The sequence below is a fragment of the Pongo pygmaeus genome, chromosome X, assembly GCF_028885625.2.
Source record: "Pongo pygmaeus isolate AG05252 chromosome X, NHGRI_mPonPyg2-v2.0_pri, whole genome shotgun sequence".
In the NCBI taxonomy this organism is placed as follows: Eukaryota; Metazoa; Chordata; class Mammalia; order Primates; family Hominidae; genus Pongo; species Pongo pygmaeus.
This window is the reverse complement of record NC_072396.2, coordinates 120,304,508-120,315,931: the sequence shown is the minus strand read 5'-3', so window position 1 is coordinate 120,315,931 and position 11,424 is coordinate 120,304,508. Positions and strand designations below refer to the sequence as shown.

General features: G+C 35.4%; 1 pseudogene; it reads left to right on the top strand.

The window, feature by feature from the left end:
• On the top strand, positions 1-1,609 carry LOC129024173 (apoptosis inhibitor 5-like; annotated as a pseudogene).
• Positions 1,610-11,424: the final 9,815 nt, after the last annotated feature.

The window sequence follows — 11,424 nt, the reverse complement described above, 5'->3', positions numbered from 1 at the left end:
CGGAAGCGGGCCCTGGGCTTGTTGCTCACTGTGCCGATGGTAGAGGAGCTTTACCGCAATTATGGCATCCTGGCCGATGCCATGGAGGAAGTGGTCCAGCATAAAAATGCCTATGAAGTGATACTGGGTGGTGTGAAAGGTAGTATTAAGGAAAAACGATTAGCAGCTCAATTTATTCCGAAATTCTTTAAGCATCTTCCAGAATTGGCTGATTCTGTTATCAATACACAGTTAGACCTCTGTGAGGATGAAGATGTATCTATTCGACCTCAAGCAATTAAAGAACTGCCTCAATTTGCCACTGGAGAAAATCTTCCTCGAGTGGCAGATATACTAATGCAACTTCTGCAGACAGATGACTCTGCAGAATTTAACCTAGTGAACAATGCCCTGTTAAGTATATTTAAAATGGATGCAAAAGGGACTTTAGGTGGGTTGTTCAGCCAAATACTTCAAGGAGAAGACATTGTTAGAGAACGAGCAATTAAATTCCTTTCTACAAAACTTAAGAGTTTACCAGATGAAGTCTTAACAAAGGAAGTGAAAAGAGCTTATACTAACTGAATCCAAAAAGGTCCTAGAAGATGTAACTGGTGAAGAATTTGTTCTATTATGAAGATACTGTCTGGGTTAAAAAGCTTACAAACAGTGAGTGGAAGATAGCAACTTGTAGAGTTGGTGGCTGAACAGGCCGACCTGGAACAGACCTTCAATCCCGCGGATCCTGACTGTGTGTACAGGTTCTTACAGTGCACTTGGCAGGCAGTACCCCTCTTCTCTAGAATTATCCATTCCACAAGGTTTGTGACATATTTCTGTGAGCAGGTTCTCCCTAAACTCAGTACCTTGACTACCCCAGTGGAAGGTCTTGATATACAGTTGGAGGTATTGAAATTGTTGGCGGAGATGAGTTCATTTTGTGGTGACATGGAAAAACTAGAAAGAAATTTAAGAAAACTATTTGATAAGTTATTGGAATACATGCTGCTCCCTCCAGAAGAAGCAGAAAATGGAGAGAATGCTGGTAATGAAGAACCCAAGCTACAGTTCAGTTATGTGGAACGTTTGTTGTACAGTTTTCACCAGTTGGACTGAAAACATCCAGATTTCTTAACAGCCAAACTGAATGCAGAAAAGCTCAAAGATTTCAAAATCAGGCTTCAGTACTTTGCACGGGGCCTGCAAGTTTATATCAGACAACTTCGCTTAGCTCTCCAGGGTAAAACGGGTGAGGCCTTAAAAACAGAAGAGAACAAGATTAAAGTCATTGCATTGAAAATAACAAAAAATATCAATGCTTTAATCAAGGATCTCTTCCACATTCCTCCTTCTTATAAGAGCACAGTAACACTATCCTGGAAACCTGTACAAAAGGTTGAGATTGGGCAAAAGAGAGCCAGTGAAGATACAACTTCAGGTTCACCACCCGAGAAATCTTCAGCAGAACCAAAAAGAGATTCCAGGCAGGTTTATAACCCTCCCAGTGGGAAATATAGCAGCAATTTGAGCAACTTTAATTATGAGAGGAGCCTTCAGGGGAAGTAGAGGTGGCCAAGGTTGGGGCACACGACGAAATCGAGGAAATCGTAGTCGGGGAAGACTCTACTGAATAAGATGTCAGCATTCTTCAGCATTGTCATGAGCTTAATATACATAAATTCTACTACTCATTGAATTGCTGGGGATGTCTCTTTAAAGAGACTGCTGCCTTCAGCTAAAAACTTTAATGTTCTTTATACCTTTGTATGTATGATCTACTTTTGTAACAGACCATGGTTGTGTCTAAGGTAAAACCACAGTGATATTTTTGGATGCTTTGTCTGCAATCTTGGCTTGTTTTTGCAATATCATTATTCAGGCTTCAAATTGTGAATCTTTTACTTTTAAACATCTTGATAATTTGTTGTTGAGAGCTGTTCATTCTAAAATGTAATGAAATTCAGTCTAGTTTTGCTGACAAAGATCATCAGTTTTGAAAGGTTACTGATTTTCCTCTTCCCTCTTAGTTTTTTGCCCAATATATGGAGGAGAGTAATGGTCAATCTTAACATTTTGTTTCAATTGTTTAATAAAGCTGCTGGGCAGTGGTGCAGCATTCCTACCTAGTGTATAAAAGCAAAATACTTACATAGCTTCCTTAAAATATAGGAATGACATTACATTTTTAGGAGAAAGTAAGTTGCTTTGCATGGCTTACTTAATTCTTTTCCATATATTGTGATACAAACTTTTGAATATGGAATCTTACTATTTGAATAGAAATGTGTATGTATAATATACATACATACATAAGCGTGTGTGTGTGTGTGTGTGTGTGTGTGTGTGTATTTTCACTCATGTCCATGTGAAGAGAACACCAAACAGGCTTTGTGTGAGCAATAGGGCTGTTTATTTCACCTGGGTGTAGGCGGGCTGAGTCTGAAAAGAGAGTCAGTGAAGGGAGATAGGGGTGGGGCCGTTTTATAAGATTTGGGTAGGTAAAGGAAAATTACAGTCAAAGGGGGGGTTGTTCTCTGGCAGGCAGGAGTGGGGGTCACAAGGTGCTCAGTAGGGGAGCTTTTTGAACCAGGATGAGCCAGAAGAAGGAATTTCACAAGGTAATGTCATCAGTTAAGGCAAGGACCAGTCATTTTCACTTCTTTTGTGGTGGAATGTCATCAGTTAAGGCAGGAACAGGCCACTTAAATATCACTTCTTTTGTGATTCTTCAGTTACTTCAGGCCATCTGGATGTATACATGCAAGTCACAGGGGATATGGTGGCTTAGCTTGGGCTCAGAGGCCTGACATATATATATGCATGTTATGAAACTTGACTGCACAACATAAATCACTTTTTAAATTCCAGGAACAGGTAATCTGACACAGTGATTATCCTTTTGAGGCTGAATCTGTTATTAACTTGTTATTTAGGTTTTTACTCCCAGTAGCAAGGGATTCTAAGTCAGTTGCACTTACATGATTATTGTTATTTAAAACTAAAAATAAAGGATGCATTTTCAAAGATAAATTGGAGTTGCTATTGGTGAAATACAACCAAAATACTGAATCTGATGTACATATAGGTTTCTACAGGAAGAGATAGTATAATTTAGAATTTGGAATTTAATAACCAGGGCTACCCAGAAAAAGTGACTTGATAACATTGTACCAATAAGTAAGGGATGCTCTCTCAGTTTGCTTTTGCCACTTTCAAAATTTTAACTTCTCAGGTTATTAATCAAAATTATTGTATAAGTTAGCCAATAGAATTTTTAGGTTAAAACAACAGATGGGGGGGGTTTTGGAGTGTTTAATGTCATGGGCATTTTTAGTAGCATAGACCCTTTGTTCTGCATTTGAATGTTTCGTATATTTTTGTTTCACAGTTAATCTTCCCTCCCCAAGTTTGCTATTCAAATCAACTGCCTGAATGACATTTCTAGTAGTCTGATGAATTTTTTTGAGGAATGGTTTGTGATTCCAATGCAGGTGTCTTCATTACCATTACCTCTACACTGCAGAAGAAGCAAAACTCCTTTATTAGAATTACTGCACATGTGTATGGGGAAAATATTTCTGAAAGGCTAGAATGATACGAGTGAGCAAAAGTTGGTCAGCTTGGCTATGGCATGGTGGCAATAATCTCTAAACATTCCAAAAGACCATGAGCTGAACCTAAAATCCCTTGGAATCTGAACAAAAGAATATAAAATTGCCATTTGAAAACTGACCAGCTAATCTGGACCTCAGAGATAGATCAGCCAGTGGCCCAAAGCCATTTCAAGTACAGAAATTTTATTGAGAGTACAGCTAAATAAATGTGAAGATTAAGTATAATTTTACCACTTTTCCTCTTTATGAGCACATTTGTAAACTCAAAACTGAGCAGAAGTGACTTTACTTTCTCAAGTTTGATACTGAGTTGGCTGTTCACTTATCCCTCACCCTTCCCCTTCCCTTTCCTAAGGCACTAGTGCACAACTTAGGTTATTTTTGCTTCTGAATTTGAATGAAAAACTTAATGCCATGGATTTTTTTTTTATTTTGCAAGACACCTGTTTAGCACCTTGTTTGAATGTAAATGTCCCCTTATGCTTTTGAAATAAATTTCCTTTTGTAATTAAAAAAAAAATACTAGCTAACCAAATCCAACAGCATATCAAAAAGGTAATCCACCATTTTCAAATGGGTTTCATACCAGGGATGCAGAAATAGTTTAACATACACAAGTTGATAAATGTGATACATAGCATAAACAGAATAAAAAACAAAAATCAGATGATTATCTCAAGAGAAGCACAAAAAAGCATTTGACAAAATCCAGCATTCCTTTATGATTAAAACCCTCAGCAAAATTTGCATACAAGGGATATACCTCAATGTATACAACATAATACCGAATGGGGAAAAGTTGAAAGCATTCCCTCTGAGAACTGGAACAAGACAAAAATGCCCACTCTCACCACTTCTATTCAACATAATACTGGAAGTCATAGCCAGAGCAACCAGAAAAGAGAAAAAAATAAAGGGCATCCAAATTGGTAAAAAGGAAGTCAAACTGTCGCTGTTTGCTTATGACAAGATTGTATGCCTAGAAAACCCGAAAGACTTCTCATAAAAACTCCCAGAACTGATAAATGAATTCAGCAAAGTTTCAGGATACAACATTACTGTACACAAATCATTAGCTCTGTTATAAACCAATAGCGACAAAGCTGAAAATCGAATCAAGAACTCAACCACTTTTACAATAGCTACAAGAAAATAAAATCCTTAGGAATACACCTAACCAATGAGGTTAGTTCACCATCATTCTTCAAAGAACTAAAAAATATTCTAAAATTCATATGGAATCAAAAAAAGCACACATAGCCAAAGCAAGACTAAGCAAAAGAAAACAAATCTAAAGGAATTATATTACCTGACTTCAAACTGTATTATAAGGCCATAGTCACCAAAACAGCATGACACTGGTATAAAAATAGGCACATAGGCCAATAAAACAGAATAGAGAATCCAGAAATAAACACAAATACTTACAGCCAACTGATCTTTGACAAAGAAAACAAAAACATAAAGTGGGGAAAGGACACCCTATTCAACAAATGGTGCTGGGATAATTGGCAAGTTACACATAGAAGAATGAAACTGGATCTTCATCTCTCACCTTATACAAAAATCAACTCAAGATGGATTTAAAAAAAAAACTTAAATGTAAGACCTGAAACCATAAAAATTCTAGAAGATAACATTAAAAATAAAAACCCCTTCTAAACACTGGCTTAGGTGAAGACTTCATGACCGAAAACCCAAAAGCAAATGCAACAAATACAAAGATAAATAGATGGGACTTAATTAAACTAAAAAGCTTCTACAAAGCAAAAGAAATAATCAGCAGAGCAAATAGACAACACACAGAGTGGGAGAAAAATCTTTACTATCTATACATCTGACAAAAGACTAATATTGAGAATCTACAAGAAATTCAAACAAATCAGCAAGAAAAAGCAAACAATCCCAACAAAAAACAGACTAAAGGCATGAATAGACGACTCTGAAAAGAAAATATACAAATGGTCAGCAAACATATGAAAAAATTCTCAACATTACTAATGATCATGGAAATGTGAATCAAAACCACAATGCGATACCACCTTATGCCTGCAAGAATGGCCAAAATCAAAAAAATCAAATAATAATAGATGTTGGCATAGATGTGGTGAAAAGGGAACAGTTTTACACTGCTGGTGGGAATGTAAACTAGCACAACCACTATGGAAAACAGTGTGAAGATACCTTAAAGAACTAAAAGTGGATCTACCATTTGATCCATCAATCCCACTACTGTGTATCTACCCAGAGAAGAAGAAGTCATTATATGAAAAAGATATTTACACATGTTTATAGCAGCACAATTTGCAAAAATGTTCACCAATCAATGAGTGGATAAAGAAATTCTTATATATATATATATATATAAAAGAATATATATATATAAGAATATATATATATATAAAACACACACACACACCATGTAATAGTACTCAGCCATAAAAATGAACAAAATAATGGCATTTGCAGTGACCTGAATTGAATTGGAGATAATTATTCTAAGTGAAGTAACTCAGGAATGAAAAACCAAACATCATATGTTCTCACTTATAAGTGGGAGCTAAACTATGAGGACACAAATGCATAAGAATAATACAATGGACTATGGGGACTCAGGGGAAAGTGTGGGGGGTGGCAAGGAATTAAAGATACATATTGGGTACAGCATACACTGCTCGAGTGATGGATGCACCAAAATCTCAGAAATCACCAACAAAGATCTTATTTATGTAACCAAACACCACCTGTTCCCCAAAAAATTATTGAAATAAAAAAGGACCATTTATATAAAATTTATTTATTAATAATAAAAAAGAAATTCTTCCATTTTCTTTTTAATTTATTCATTGATGCACTGGTAATTCAGGAGCATATTGTTTAATTTCCATATATTTGTATAGTTTACAAAATTCTTCTTGTTATTAATTTCTAGTTTTATTCCCTCATGATCAGAAAAGAAGCTTGATATAATTTCAGTTTTTCTGAATGTTTTAAGACTTGTTTTATCCTTAAGAATAATCCATATGCTGAGAAAAACAATGTGTGTTCTGCAGTCATTGGATATAATCTTCTAAAAATATCCATTAAACGCATTTGGCCTATAGGGTAGATTATATCTGATGATCTTTTTTTGATTTTCTGTCTGGAAAATCTGTCTAATGCCGTAAGTGGGTGTTGAAGTCTCTAGCTATGATTATATTGGGGTCTATCTCTCTATTTAGCTCTAATAATATTAGTGTTATTTATCTGGGTGCTCCAGTGTTGAGTGCATGTATATTTAAAATAGTTATAGTCTCTCACTTAATTGATCCCTTTATCATTATATAGTAACCTTTGTCTCTTCTTATACTTTTTGTCTTGAAATCTATTTTGTCTGATATAAGTTTGGCTACTCTCACTCTTTCTTGGTTTCCATTGGCATAAAATATCTTTTTCCATCCATTTATTTTCAGTCTATTTATTTTCATAAGTGAAGTGTGGGTTGGGGGCAGTGGCTCATGCCTGTAATCCCAGCACTTTGGGAGGCTGAGGTGGGTAGATCTCCTGAGGTTGAGAGTTAGAGACCAGCCTGGCCAACATGGTGAAACCCCGACTCTACTAAAAATACAAAAAAACAGACATGGTGGCAGGCGCCTGTAATCCCAGCTCCTTGGGAGGCTGAGGCAGGAGAATTCCTTGAACCTAGGAGGTGGAGGTTGCAGTGAGCCAAGATCACACCACTGCACCCCAGCCTGGGGGACAAGAGCGAGACTTCATCTAGGGAAAAAAAAGAAAAAGAAAAAGTAAAGTGTGAGTGTGTTTCTTGTGGGTAGTAGATCATTTTTTAAATCCATTTGTCCATTCTGTCTTTTGATTAAAGAGTTTAATCTATTTACATTCAATGTTATTAAAAGAAAGAACTTACTCCTGACATCTTATTTTGTTGTTGTTGTTGTTGTTTTGCCTTCTCCTTTTCCTTCTTTCCTTCCTTCCTGTATTTCTTTTAGTGAAGGTGATTTTCTCTGATGGTATACTTTAAGTCAATTTCTATATGTTGATGTTTCTTTGTTGATTTTCTGTCTGGAAGATGTGTTCAATGCTGAAAGTTGGATGTTGAAGTCTCCAGTTATTGTTGTATTAAGGTCTACTTCTCTCTTTAACTCTAATAATATTTGTGTTATATATCTGGGTGTTCCAGTGTTTGCTGCATGTATTCTTAAAATTGTTATATTCTCTTGCTGGATTGAGCCTTTTATTATTATAGAGTAAACTTCTTTGTCTTTTCTTATAGTTTTTGTCTTGAAATATATTTCATCTTATATAAGTATAGCGGCTCCTGCTCTCTATGGTTTCCATTGGCATGAAATATCATTTTCCAACTCTTTATTTTAAATATATGTGTGTGTTTTAGGTAAAGTGTGTCTATATTACTCAATGCCAACTATGGTTTCAGTGCAATCCCTATCAAAATATCAATGATATTTTTCACAGAAATAAAAATAAACAATCCTAAAATTTATATGGAATCATGAAAGACCCAGAATAGGTAAAGTTATCCCAAGCAAAAGAAACAAACTAGAGAAATCACATTACCTGACTTCAAATTATAGTACAGAATTATAGTAACCAAAAATCATGGTACTGGCATAAAAACAGATGACTCAGAAACAAATCTACATACCTACAGGTAACTAATTTTTAACAAATGTGTGAAGAACATACACTGGGGAAAGGACAACTTCTTCAATAAATGGTGCTTTAAAAACTGGATATCCAAGGGCAAAAGAATGAAACCAGACCCCTATCTCTCACTGTATAAAATAAACCAAATCAAATGAATAATAGAAGAAAATCTAAGAATTCAAACTATGAAACAGCTACAAGAAAACATTGGGGAAAATATCCAAAAAGTTGATCTGGGCCTATATATATGTGTGTATATATATATATATACACACATATATATAGGCCCAGATATATAGATATATATATATATACATATATATATATATATAGCAATACATCACAAGCAAAGGCAACCAAAGCAAACATAAACAAATGGGATCACATCAACTTAATGTGATGGGATCACATCAACTTAAACAGCTTCTGCCCAACAAAGGATACAATCAACAAACAGACAACCCACAGAATGGGAGAAAATATTTGCCAACTTTCCATCTGGCAAAGAATTAATAACCAGAATATATAAGGATCTCAAACAACTCTGTTTTAAAAAAGTCTAGTTATACATTCAACATGGGCAAAAGATTTAAATAGGCATTTCTCAAAAAAAAGCAAAACATGCAAATGGTGAAGAGAAGGTGAAAAGGTGCCCAACATTGTTAATCATCAGAAAATGCAAATCAAAACTAAAATACGGTATCATCTCACTCCAGTTAAAATGGCTTATATTCACAGGCAGTAACAAAAGCTGGCAAGGATGTGGAGAAAATAGAATGCTTACACACTTTTGGTGGGAATGTAAATTAGTACAACCACTATGGATAACAGTTCGGAGGTTTCTCAAATAGCTAAAAATAGAGCTACTATATTATCCAGCAATCTCACTGCTAGGTATATGCCCAAAAGAAAGAAAATCAGAATATTTAAGAGATATCTGCGCTCCTATGTTTCTTGCAGCACTGTTTACAATATCTAAGAATTTGAAGCAAACTAAGTGTCCATTAACAGATGAATGGATAAAGAAAATGTGACACATATACACAATGGGGTACTATTCAACCATAAAAATGAATGAGATTCAGTCATTTGCAGAAACATAGATAAAACTGGAGATCTTTATATTGAGTAAAATAAGCCAGGCACAGAGAGACAAATGCCACATGTTCTCACTTATTTGTGAATCTAAAATCAAAATAATTTAACTCATGGACATAGAGAGTAGAAGGATGGTTATCAGAGGTTGGGAAGGGTAGTTGGGGATGAGAGGGCCATCAGGATGGTTAACGAGTACAAAAAAAGTTACAAAAATGTATAAGACCTACTATTTGATAGCACAATAGGGTGACTATAGTCAACAATACTTAACTGTATATTTTAAATAACTTAAACAGTGTAATTGGATTGTTTATAATACAAAGGATAAATGCTTGAGGAGATGAATACCCCACTCTCCATAATGTGCTTATTTAACATTACATGCCTAAATCAAAGCATCACATGGACTCCATAAATATATCTACCTACTATGTACCCACCAAAAAAGAAATTAGAATGCAAATTATAAAACATTTTGAATAGAAGGATAAAAACATGACAAAAAGCTTATGGTATGCAGCTGAAAGCAGTGTTTAGAAAGAAATGTATAGCTGTATAGCTTTAAATGTGTATATTAGATAAGAAGAATAATTAATCTTCAATTATCTACGTTACCATCTCAGAAATATAGAAAAACAGCACATCAAACAGAAAAAAACCAATAAAAGGGAATAAATAATAAAGATAAGACTAGAGGTGAATAAAATAGGAAAAAGTATATGCAATAGGGAAAATCAACAAAGCCTGCTCAATATTTAGAGACTGCTAAGATCTTTAAAAGATTTAATGCTTAAAGGACTACTAAACTGAAGGCATGATAAGGGGACATGTCTACTTCCAGAATCCTAGCATGAGAAAAAAGTAAAACATAACTGGTGAAAAATATTCTTTAAAATTAAAAAAAAAACAATTATTGGCCAGGTGTGGTTGCTCATGCCTGTAATCCCAGCACTTTCAGAGGTGAAGGTAAGAGAATCCTTTGAGCCCAGGAGTTTGAGACAAGCCTGGGCAACATGGTGAGATCCCATTTCTACACACACATGAAAATTAAGAACAATTAGCCAGGCATGGTGGCACACACCTGCAGTCCCAGTGACTCAGGAGACTGAGATGGGAGGATCACTTGAACCCAAGAGGTTGAGGCTACACTGAGTTGTAATCATGCCATTGCACTTCAGCCTGGACAACAGAGCAAGATTCTACCTAGAAAAAAAAAATATTTCAGTCTCTGGAGATTGCCAAAAGGGTATATATCAATGAAGACATATTTATTCATAAACATCTACTACATCTCCATAAGAACAGTAAGAGTCTGTGGCACTTGAGCCACAAATCAATTCGTTCATCTCCATCCCTAGATCTGCTTGACAGAGATTTGTGGATGGAAGGTGAGGTAAAGAAGATAGAGCTCTGTCTCCCCACAGCACCCATTCAAGGGCTCACAGTACCTCCCTGGGAGGGGTAGGGCACCAAATTTTTTTATACCTTCCCATTCTAAGTTAAGGAGGTTAAATCTGCTAAGTGTAGCTGAGAGATTGAGGGCTTCAATACTCCAAGGAGCCCACATTCATTGGGCAGAATCCCTAACCCTGGAACAGCAGGTCAATGATACTGGGTCAAGGTAGAAATAACTTGGTTAAGATGTTCGTATTTCCAAAAGTGAACAAATTCAACAAAATCCCTATCAAACTTTCAACAGCCTTTTTTGTAGAAATAAAAAAAGATAGTAATCAAGTTTATATAGGATTCCTAGGGCCCTTGAAAAAGCAAACCAATCTTGAAAAAAAAAAAAAAACAAATAAAGTCAGAGGGCTAACATTTCTCCAATTCAAAACTTACCATAAAGCTGCAGTAATCAAAACCATGTGATACTAGCATAAGAATAGATATATAGACAAATTGAATCAAAAAAAGAGTGCAGATATAAACCTACAGATATGGCTAATTTTTGACAAGATTGCCAAGTACATTCAATGGGGAAAGGACAGTCTTTTCAACAAATGATGCCAGCACAACTGAATATCCAAATGCAAAAGAATGAAGTTGGATTCCTACCTCTCACAATACAGTT